At 36.6% G+C, this 12,714-nt stretch overlaps 1 pseudogene; it reads left to right on the top strand.

The window, feature by feature from the left end:
• The first annotated feature begins 7,629 nt into the window (after window positions 1–7,629).
• Window positions 7,630–9,069, top strand: LOC125778250 (TBC1 domain family member 20-like; annotated as a pseudogene).
• Window positions 9,070–12,714: the final 3,645 nt, after the last annotated feature.

Raw genomic sequence — 12,714 nt, 5'->3', positions numbered from 1 at the left:
AATTATTAATTTGTGTTCTTGACAGAATTGAATTAGTCGATCTCTTTTCTTATTTCTATCACCTAAGCCGTATTGGCCTGCGACTCATTCGACTTTTTCTCTTTCAATTTTTGCATTAAAATCGGTTTGAATTATGTTTATTTCATATGGTTTTGTTAATCGCATAAATTCGTCTAGTTCAGATTTCGTCATTACTTTTATCGGCCGTTGTATTTGAGAAATAAATTCTCTACAATATGACCACAAAGTTTCCTTTTTCCAAATAAATTGATGCCCAGTTTCTCCATTTCTAAAACCATATTGGCTAGTTTACCACGCTCGTATAAACTTCTTGTGTTCCATGTTCCGATATTTAAAGTATATATTATATATTATAGTAACAAATGCTGATACGTTGTGGTTTGCTTGCAGCTTCGATATTCACCATCAATATTTAAGGCATGGGTGGTCCCGCCGGTAGCTACGCCACCGCCAGCATCCCTCTGTGAATCATTATATCTACTGAGCCCCCTCATGACGTAAAAATAGCAAATCCCTGAGGAGGCATTAATTGTATATATATAAAATTGCTTGGGTTATGTCTTAAGGGATCGTCTCAGTTTGAAATTTTCAAAAAATCGATTTAAATAAAACTTATCTCAAATTTTGAATTCGAAATTCAAATTATTACTGTCGCGTTTTTTGTAGAAAGGAACAGAGTGAGGAACGTAGCGACTCCTTCAATCTTTAAACGCCATCAGAATGGTCTTTTTAAAAAACCTTCCTTTCCACTCTCAAAGGAAGCTTTTGGAAAAAATCTAGTTCCAATTTGGAGAGAACATTTTTGGTATCATTCTTTAACGAGCTATGGAAGCGTGTTTTTTTAAATCTTCCTATTTTTTTACGAAAAACTGTTGAAAAAAGGCCAAATTCGATACTTTTTGTTCAAACCGCCGCCATTTTGTCTAAAGCGTGATAGCGACTTTCCTACAGATTAATAATCTTTTTAAAAATTTTGTTTTAGATCAAAATTGCGGCCGCAATCGTGAACATCATACAGGACCCTTTTTTACGTGTCTTATCAGCAATTTATGTTAATATTATACACCCAATAAATAATAATAATAATTTTGTAATCGTCACGAATGTACATATGTATTTATACAACTAACCGTACCGATTAGTTAGTTTCAACATTAAAAAAAATCGCGAAAATCAGTGAATTTTCGAAGGTTCACCCTGAGACGATCTATTAAATTATATCCCTGGCTTTCTTTACTTGTTTCCTCTGCGTTACGCCTTTATTGCCTTTCGGAGTATATGCGAGTAATGGTGAGGAGTATTTGCTTGTATCAAACATCCCTGCCGCATCGCAGTTTCTTCGAAATAAAATTTAGATTAGTGTGGAATAATTCTTCAAATCTTTGATTATTTTTTTTTAACCCTCATCGAGACCAACGAGTCTGGCCAGGCATATTTTGTTTTTAAATGTTATTTAAATATATTTAGAGTGTAGCAAATCAGAATTTTATTGTCTATAGAATTCAGAAAAAAAATTTCAAGGATATCGTATCGAAAAGGAAGAAAAAAAGGATATTATAATATTACACCTTAGTGGAGATCAATGGTGCTTGGCTAGACCCCATATGTTTTGTATGAAAATATATGAACTTTGGAATGTTTCTATCACTTCGCACGGTTAATTTATCTGTTTTCATGTTCATTGCATGTCCAAATTGGTTTGTATGTTTATCTAGGTCAAATACTTTAGCCGCTAGAGCGCTTTAAAAGGTTAAGAAAAAATGTATTTTTTCTCAAAATGTTACATTTTTTGTGAACGCTTTTGCTACGCCAAGCGTGAACAAAGCGGTAAATTTGATTTCAATCAAATTGAGAGGTAAGAAATTTCAAAAATCTATCTATATTGTACATATATGAGCGTAAATACAACACGTATTTCCATACAAATGTATGTAAACACATAGGGGCCTAGCCAAGCACCATTGGTCTCGACTAAGTGTATCAGACCGTTGGTCTCGACGAGGGTTAATGGACACGCCCAAGGGAGGTGTAAATGTTGAAAATATATTATGGGTTTCAAATAAATATGTCCGCATACGTGCGCAAGCATTCCCTCGCCCACAGACCTCTGTTCTACTGTGGAACCTCCTACAGGCTTTCCTTCGAAAGACATAGCTCCAAGTTTGTCGGCATGTATTTGTCTTTCGTTTTGGACACGGACACCTCCGTGATCTGCTATTTCTAGAAAATATCACTGCGAATGCTTAACATATAGAAGAGTACAGACATAGATTTTAAGGTCTTATGTTTAAAAATGCTTCAGCTGTTTGTAGAATTTGGGGGGAAGGTTGGTGGAGGGGTCTACTGTCGGGAGCTCTCCATCAACTCCTGTTTCAGACTTCCCGACTACTGTAGTGTATTCCAGGCTGAAGTCGCAGCCATCAAGGTAGCAGCTGATATACTGCTTCAGAGAAGTGACTATTCACTCAGATAGTAGAGCGGCTATATTAGCCTTGAACTCATTCACAGTGCGTTCAGGGCTGGTCGAAGAATGTCTAACGTCACTATCTCTAGTAGCTAGAGTTTTTGTGATTAGACTGGTGTGGGTGCCATAGCGGAATTGCAGGCAATTGCAAAGCTGATGAGTTAGCAAGGAAAGGTACCCTAGAATCAATATCGGTAGAATGGGAACGCATCGGTGCTCCTGTTTCTTCTTGTGGTCTACTGCTGGATAATTGGGCCACGCGGATGCTCGTCCAACGCTGGGCCAGCACCGGCACCTGTGCGGTTGCAAAAGCCTTCTGGCCCAGGATAGATCGTCGGAGATCTAATGATCTCTTAGCCCTGAGTAAGGCTAACCTCTCATTGTTAGTGGGTCTTTTAACAGGCCACTGTCCTATTGGCCTACATGCGGTAAGAATGGGAATCTTACCGGATGCCGACTGCAGAAACTGTTTGGAAGAGGATGCGGTAGAAACAAGCCAGCACTTTCTGCTTGACTGTCCCGCTTTTGGGAGGTCAAAACTCAGACACTTGGGGTCGCATACCTTTGGACACCCCACCGAACTGGCGGGTAAGCGTCTGTGTAACTATGTATTGGCTACAAAGCGCTTCGTCAATCTGTAAGTCCGAACACGGGAGTTCCTTTTCAATGGCACCACAAAGAACTAATTGTTAGTCTACGTGGGATCTTTGATCAGCCATCTTGCCTAACCTAACCTAACCTTGTAGAATTTCAAGAGAATTACTGTGGTTTGAAACTGTGGTCATTTATGAAGTGTTAAATCGTTGTATGGAGTGGAGTCAGGTCCACAACCTAGTTTTCCATATTTAAACCTATTAAATCATCCTTATAACAAAATAAGTATAAGGAAGGAACACCTTCATATCAGAGTTCTATTAATAACTAGTTTAGCAATTTATTCAATTTAGTTTCGTATTCATGACATAAATATGTATTTAGCCTTGGATAATCCTACGTCTTCTGACACCACGCCTGCCGCCATTGCCGGCATTAACGGCATTACCGCCATTTGCGCGCCTTGTCCTTCTAATGATCCTGAGTCTTCGGGTGGTTCTTCTTCTTCGTGTAGTTCTTCTTCGAGTAGTTCTTCTTCTTCTTCTCCTCCTAATTTTCCTTTTTTTAGTTGTATTGGTTGCTGCTGTTGTTGTTGTGGTGGTGGAGGCGGTGGTGGTGGTTGTGGTATCTCCTGCTGCTGTAGTCGTGGTAGTATCACCAGCTGCTGTTGTCGTGGTAGTATCTCCAGCTGCGGTTGTGGTAGTGGTAGTATCTCCAGCTGCTGTTGTGGTAGTGGTGGTATCACTAGCTGCGGTTGTAGTAGTTGTAGTATCATCCTGCGCCTGTACATATGCCAGGCAGGCCGCTATGGCAAGGAATAATATAAAGTAAAGTTTCATTTTGAAAGAAGTTAACTATTGAGGTTATAAAGGGTGATTTTTTAAGGGCTTGATAACTTTTTTTTTTAAAAAAAACGCATAAAATTTGCAAAATCTCATCGGTTCTTTATTTGAAACGTTAGATTGGTTCATGACATTTACTTTTTGAAGATAATTTCATTTAAATGTTGACCGCGGCTGCGTCTTAGGTGGTCCATTCGGAAAGTCCAATTTTGGGCAACTTTTTCGAGCATTTCGGCCGGAATAGCCCGAATTTCTTCGGAAATGTTGTCTTCCAAAGCTGGAATAGTTGCTGGCTTATTTCTGTAGACTTTAGACTTGACGTAGCCCCACAAAAAATAGTCTAAAGGCGTTAAATCGCATGATCTTGGTGGCCAACTTACGGGTCCATTTCTTGAGATGAATTGTTGTCCGAAGTTTTCCCTCAAAATGGCCATAGAATCGCGAGCTGTGTGGCATGTAGCGCCATCTTGTTGAAACCACATGTCAACCAAGTTCAGTTCTTCCATTTTTGGCAACAAAAAGTTTGTTAGCATCGAACGATAGCGATCGCCATTCACCGTAACGTTGCGTCCAACAGCATCTTTGAAAAAAATACGGTCCAATGATTCCACCAGCGTACAAACCACACCAAACAGTGCATTTTTCGGGATGCATGGGCAGTTCTTGAACGGCTTCTGGTTGCTCTTCACCCCAAATGCGGCAATTTTACTTATTTACGTAGCCATTCAACCAGAAATGAGCCTCATCGCTGAACAAAATTTGTCGATAATAACACATTTCGAACCGAACACTGATTTTGGTAATAAAATTCAATGATTTGCAAGCGTTGCTCGTTAGTAAGTCTATTCATGATGAAATGTCAAAGCATACTGAGCATCTTTCTCTTTGACACCATGTCTGAAATCCCACGTGATCTGTCAAATACTAATGCATGAAAATCCTAACCTCAAAAAAATCACCCGTTAGATGTGAACGTCTGCTGATGAAAACCTTAGTCTCAGGGGCTTTTATAGTAGGTGATGAACCTAAAACGCGCTGGCACGCACTAATACGCATATTTGCATAGTTGCTTTGCAAAATTTTTATTTACACTAATTTTTTTCTTCTTTCGTAGTTTAAAAAGACTGTTGATCGCTTTTTAAATGATCATTTGTTTTAAGTATCAAGTTAATTTTTATGCCGCTGTCTCATACCTGAAGTTTTGATATACCTTATTTTTCATATATTTCCGATAAAGTTATCGAAACATAATTAGTGCCTACGAGGAATGACATTTGCGTTCTGAATTTAACTTTGCAATGTTCCTAGATACTGAAGGCTTCATTTTCTAAGGATAAATATCTAAGATAGCTTAGCAAACTTTAGTGGACGTTTAATACAGCAGTAACGATGCGTAGTTAACTAAAATTATTAATTTTTTATTTATTATTTTAATATAAATTATTAGGTTATAAGAAATGAAATGTAACTAATATTTACATAATTTATTAACATACCATATATGGTATAAGGTCAATCGGTAGTCTGAAAATAGCTTCCTTTTAAAAGAGTAAGAGTTTCATTAAGGTATCTCTCATTCCATCACCAATATATTTGGAATAAAGTCCACCTGATGTTTGAAAATTTTGATATTAGTTTTATGGAGGCTAAAGGAAGTCGTAAGACGATTCAACAGAGTTTTGTTAGGCAGCCACACGTTTGTCAGAAAGAAACTCTTTTTGAAAAGCAAATATATATCTCACAGATTGGCCGCTGTTTCCGATAACTGGAGGCTTGAAAAGTTATGGGTCGATTTTGATTTTGATAATATTAGACCTGCTTTGTGCCGAGATATTAATTGCTGCCCGAATTGTATACTGGAAAGAGAGCTGTCACGATAATATTATATACCTGTACCATGACCATATTGGTCGATATCAGTCGGGTAGGTCTTGCGATATGAGGTTTTACGAAATGTGGGCGGTGCCATGTTCATCTTCCAATTCCGACAATAAAGTTCTATTGTATCATCATAGATTAATGCTTTCGAATTTAGCCTTAGAAAGTCTGTGATAAATATAAGTAAAATTTTACCAATGTTATATTAAATCGTTATGTTATGTTGATTAAGGGAAAATGTGGACAATATCACTAATGACTGAATTATTTCTTATTACATAAAATGTAATGCATTATAATTTACATTGTATTTAGACCTCATATAGAAATGCAGTCGTAAAAAGCTCGTTTTGCGAAAGTGAAAACGATTTATTATACCAAGTAATAATGGAAAACGTTTTATGCCTGAAACGGTTTTGTGTATATTTAGTTTGCCTTTAATAAATATTGAATATTTGAGTACGGCAAATGATTTTAGAAAAAAGTGTGTCAAGGTATGGGGCCGATTCCGTTTAAGTAAAGAGAATTTGTGTTTATATTTTCACGTTATAAATTTCTCTTTTATTATATTCAGGGTTAGTTTTGGGTTTAACTCGCATATTTACATGAATACATTTATGTGTACATATGCGAAAAACGTTAATTGTTTCTTGTATATATGTATATATATATGTATTTTATAACCAAATTAGTTATATTGTAAGTAATCGTATATTAACCTGTTGCTTGTTGGGTTATCTCTCTTTCTTGTGTATACCATATTCGTATTTAGGTAGTGCATCCCTGTTATCTTGTATTGTCTTAATATTGTATTGTATCCACTTTTTCTAGGGTTCAAATGTTCTCCAGTGTTTATCCTCTTCATGGTTTAATACAGTATACTCTCGAAAAGTAAATTCTCAGAAAGTAAATAATCGCGGAAAAGTAAATCACTTTTAAGATTACACATGCACCTCGAAAAAGTAAATTTTTTAATTTACTTTTCAGTACTTAAATCTCTCTTTTTTATATTTCGGGATGAATTAATAACCCTTTTATGTTGGTTTCATGTGTTTCATTTTTATACTCTTGTACCATGTTGCTACAAAGTATAATGGTTTTGTTCACCTAACGGTTGTCTGTGTCACCTAAAACTATTCGAGGTAAGAAGATATAGGCTTACATACTATATATGGTCAATGATCAGTATGGCGAGAGGAATTTAAGCCGAGTGATTGTCTGTCTGTCGGTCCGTCCGTCTGATCCTGCATAATCCAGTCTCTAATATTGGGTATCAGAGAGTGGGTCCACCTTCCCTTCGTTGAGATATTCCATTATTCCTGCCATTTCCGGAGACACTTTTCATCTATTTTTCCCAGTTCTTGTGTACATTGGCTAGGTGTTTTGTTAGCCCTCATGTCTCGGACTGATGAGCAACGCTGCTATATCTATGGGGGTCTTCTTGACATAACATTGATTGCATTGTCTACTATCAGATAACCAAATTGGCTCCACGTATCGAATAATCGAACTACTGGCGCTTGTCAGCAATTTTCTCACCAGTTGCCAGGGGCTCCGCATATTAGGTTATTGCCGACACAGACCTCGCCGTTTTGGTGTATGTGGCTATTGAATGCTGCGTGAATGAAAGTCTGTGATCCAGAATCACTCCCAGATATTTGAAATGTGGGCTCGATTTATATTATACCCTCCAATAAAAATTTCAATTGTTTCAACTTTCTTATGACTACTCATTAATACAACTTCCGTTTTCTGAGCAGCTAGCTGTAAGCCAGCAGTCTCGAGCCATTTTTAATTTGCAAATAAAAATACTATAAGTACATATAATGATTGCACTGGAATAAAAATTATAATAATAATTATAGCACATGAACAACTACAAAGGATTTTAAAATTTCATTACTCAGTTTACACATCTAAACATAAGTTGGCAGTATGACGAGCCAAGTGAATGAAACGAACCATCAAAACAGTGAAATAAAATCGATCAACCACAGGAATTGTGTTTTGAAAAATGTAGCTATTTTAATATACTTAGTTGGGATATATATATCTAATTATTCTTACATTTTAGGTCCAGAAAGTGCTGAAGAACAACAAAAACGTTTGGAAATCGAACGTTTATTGATAGAGCACAATGGAAATATTCCACTTTTAAAGCTGCAGGAGATTGCACGTTCCGACCATGGATTAGTAAATGATGAGTTGCGACGATAGCTTTGGCCACAATTGGCCGGTGCTGATACATCCTCTTTAGAACCTGCGCCCAGTCTACAAGATTTACAAACACATCCAAAATACCAACAAGTGGTGCTTGATGTCAATAGGTCGCTTAAGCGTTTTCCGCCCGGCATTCCATATGAGCAACGTATTGCATTACAAGACCAATTGACTGTTTTAATATTGCGTGTCATAAAGAAATACTCGAATTTATGATATTATCAAGGATATCACGATGTAGCTGTTACATCTTTGTTAGTCGTTGGTGAAGAGGTAGCATTTGCGGTTATGGAGGAATTATCGACCAACCATTTTTCGGAATGTATGCAAGAAACAATGAATGCCACTCAAAAACGTTTGATGTTTATATGGCCGCTGGTAGATTTAGAAAATTCGCCTTTGTTTCAATTTCTTCAACAATCTGCAGTTTGAACACTTTTTGCATTGCCTTGGTATTTGACGTGGTTTGGATACAGTTTAAATTCATATAAAGATGTAGTGCGTCTATATGACTATTTTTTGGCCTCACCAATGTATATGCCAATATTTGTGACTGCTGCTATTATATTGTATCGAGCTGAAGATGTACTAAAGGTTGACTGTGACATGGCCTCAGTACACTGTCTTTTATCTAGGGTAAATGCGTACAATAATTCAAAATATATATTTTATGCTATAAACTTTTAAGTTCATATGTTTTTAGCTTCCCGATGATCTGCCCTTTGAAGAACTTTTAAATACTGCTAGTTTATTATATGATAAATATTCACTGACAGTAATTGAAAAATATGTCGAGGAACTGGTGCGAAAAGAGTAAGTTTTCTCAATATAATTTGTAATTAACGTTAAAATAAATTTTATAGAAACCCGCAAAGACAATTGGAAGAGAAGCGAATTCAAGAGCGAAGAAAACAACTTGCTCGTAATGCCCGTGCTGGTAACAATAACATGGCACGCTGGCTTCCACAAATGCTCACACCGAAATCACTGATCGTGATAACAGTTTTCTCCATTTTGGTTGGCTCGGAATATCCGCTTGGCGCCACGTAGCGAAAAGAAGAAACGACTGGCGCACTGTTGTTAACTCGGTTATAATCGCGTAAACGGTGTCTACGCCAATTAAGACGAAGATATCGTCAAATGACTAAGTTTCCCATGCAACCATTTGATTCCGATCATTCAGTTTGTATGTCATCTATATGTTATAGTTAACTGATCTGAACAATTTCTTCGAAGATTACATTGTTGCTTTAGAAAATAATGCATACCAAATTTCGTGAAAAGATCCTGTCAAATGCAAAAGTTTCCCATACAAGAACTTGATTCCGATCGTTCAGTTTGTATGGCAGCTATATGTTATAGTGGTCCGATATCGGCAGTTCCGACAAATGAGCAGCTCCCTGAAGAGAAAATGACGTTTGCAAAATTTCAAAACGATATCTTAAAAACTGAGGGACTAGTTCGCATATATACAGACAGACGGAAAAACGGACATGGCTAAATCGACTCAGCTCGACATACTGATCATTTATATACATATACATTAGAGGGTCTCCAACGCTTCCTTCTGGGTGTAACAAACTTCGTGACAAACTTAATATACCCTGTTCAGGGTATACTCGTAAATATTGCGAAATGATCACGAATAACCAATGCAGTATGAGACGGTGCATTATCGCACTTCTTTGTTCAATAAATTCAGAGATAGTAAAAATCGAAAAATTCACTTTTAAAGCCTCACAAAACGACGCGTATCTTACCTACTAATGAATATTATATATATAAATGAAAAATTCAATTTGATCACAGTAGTAAATGCTTGTGTTGATAACTTTTAATTTATGTTTAAGGGGGGAAAAGTGATTTCACAAATATTCGTTGATGTTGTGGAAACTGTATTGATTTGACCAGTTTTTTATGCTGATACAGAGTGGATAGGTATATCCAAACTTTAACAATGAAAACTGTCTACTTCGTACTTGGATAGGGTGGGTCTTGATTTATTGAACTGTATAATAGTAGTTTGGGCTGGCCGATTTGTATTAGGGTTCGAACTGGTAGCTCCTACTACTTCCGGAGTGCATCCGGTAATGTCATCAGACGTTTTATCAGAAGCGTTGCCAATGGATAAATATGTTTTTTAAACCTCACTTTACGAAAAATACAATTTAAAATGCAAATATAAATAATCGTGTAAAATTCTTATTTAATTAAAGTCCCCTAATTAAGAATTAGGTATACTCTGAGACCTGTGTAGTGAGCCCAACCCTCTTATCAAACCCAGTCACGTTAAAAAAGCTTTACAACACGCCCGGGTTAATGGAAGAGGTCACGGCGAGGATACTTCTCTATAGGTTCATGTGACTCCTTAATCTACAGTCACCAATAACCAACGCTTCACGATTTAGTATATTTCAATAGAAAGTGATTATAATTATGTTTAAACCTATTCCAAGTAGTATTCCTACTCGCCTTTCCTTCTTTTTTGACCTATTCTCACTAAGGGATAATCCGTACTCTATGATATTTTCTATAGCCTCTTCCAGAGGGTTTGGTTTTTGATCCTAATGCCTCTGAAGCAATTTCCTTTTTTGCTCTTGAGTAGTCGGTATTCCACTGAAAAGATATACATATTTATCAATTACTACAAAATTGGTGTCCCCCAATTTTATTTACTACTCCTTCTGAGGTAGCGTTTTAGTGTTTAGTTTCCGATCACATTCTAATCTGTTGCTCTCATGTCAGAACAAAGTATCAGTGTGGGCTGTCCTATTTCCTCCGAAGGGATCAAAATTTTAATGAAGAAAAAGTGCGCTTCAACCATGACAATGAATCGGCTTATATCTTCGTTACTACCATGTGTAGGCTATATTCCCCATATTGTCTCTTTGTTTCCAAACTTGAAAAAATTTGACTGATATGCAGAAGTTATCGCTATCGCGGAGGCCGACTTTGCATGGAAGTTTCTCAAGATCAAATGTATCGAGGTTTGGAGAAGTTAAATTGAGAAAAAAATAAACATTACAAAATCATGTCTTATAAAATAATTTTAAAACTCAGCTGTAGCTGAGCAACTCGAGACGGTTACAAACCTTCGATTGGCTAGGAGAAGAGTAAAACGATGACTCGAGTATTAATGAGCGCTCTTCACTTATTTATTCCCAAAAATATAAATTTAATATATTACGAAAGCTTATCTTTATATTGACATATAGAAGAGTACAGACATAGATTTTAAGTTCTTATGTTTAAAAATGCTTCAGCTGTTTGTAGAATTTCAAGAGAATTACTGGAAGTGGTTTGAAACTGTGGTCATTTATGAAGTGTTAAATCGTTGTATGGAGTGGAGTCAGAACCATAACCTAGTTTTCCATATTTAAACCTATGGAATAATCCTTATAACAAAATAAGTATAAGGAAGAAACACCCTCATATCAGAGTTCTATTAATAACTAGTTTTGCAATTTATTCAATTTAGTTTCGTATTCATGACATAAATATGTATTTAGCCTTGGATAATCCTACGTCTTCTGACACCACGCCTGCCGCCATTGCCGGCATTAACGGCATTACCGCCATTTGCGCGCCTTGTCCTTCTAATGATCCTGAGTCTTCGGGTGGTTCTTCTTCTTCGTGTAGTTCTTCTTCGAGTAGTTCTTCTTCTTCTTCTCCTCCTAATTTTCCTTTTTTTAGTTGTATTGGTTGCTGCTGTTGTTGTTGTGGTGGTGGAGGCGGTGGTGGTGGTTGTGGTATCTCCTGCTGCTGTAGTCGTGGTAGTAGCTCCAGCTGCTGTTGTCGTGGTAGTATCTCCAGCTGCTGTTGTGGTAGTGGTAGTATCTCCAGCTGCTGTTGTGGTAGTGGTGGTATCACTAGCTGCGGTTGTAGTAGTTGTAGTATCATCCTGCGCCTGTACATATGTCAGGCAGGCCGCTATGGCAAGGAATAATATAAAGTAAAGTTTCATTTTGAAAGAAGTTAACTATTGAGTTCATAGATGTGAACGTCTGCTGATGAAAACCTTAGTCTCAGGGGCTTTTATAGTAGGTGATGAACCTAAAACGCGCTGGCACGCACTAATACGCATATTTGCATAGTTGCTTTGCAAAATTTTTATTTACACTAATTTTTTTCTTCTTTCGTAGTTTAAAAAGACTGTTGATCGCTTTTTAAATGATCATTTGTTTTAAGTATCAAGTTAATTTTTAAGCCACTTTCTCATACCTGAAGTTTTGATATACCTTATTTTTCAAATGTTTCCGATGAAGTTATCGAAACATAATTAGTGCCTACAAGTAATGGCAGCTGCGTTCTGAATTTAACTTCGCAATTTTCCTAGATACTGAAGGCTTCATTGTCTAAGGATAACTAGCGTCATACTTACCGTTGGCTTTATACAGCGTATGTCGGCAAATATCTAAGATATCTTAGCAAACTTTAGTGGACGTTTAATACAGCAGTAACGATCTGCAGTTAATTAAAATTATTTATTTATTATTTTAATATAAATTATTAGGTTATAAGAAATGTCATAACTAAGATTTACATCATTTATTAAGGGGCACACCTAGTGTGAAATTTTCAAAAAATCGTTTTTTTTCATATTTCGATAGGTTATACTTTTAAAGATAACATACTAAAATTCGATATCTCGAAGACAAGTGATGCGATCGCTATCAAATTTATTTTGCATCTCTC

This window comes from Bactrocera dorsalis, chromosome 4 (genome assembly GCF_023373825.1).
Source record: "Bactrocera dorsalis isolate Fly_Bdor chromosome 4, ASM2337382v1, whole genome shotgun sequence".
Taxonomy (NCBI): Eukaryota; Metazoa; Arthropoda; class Insecta; order Diptera; family Tephritidae; genus Bactrocera; species Bactrocera dorsalis.
This window is presented reverse-complemented; position numbering and strand designations above follow the sequence as displayed.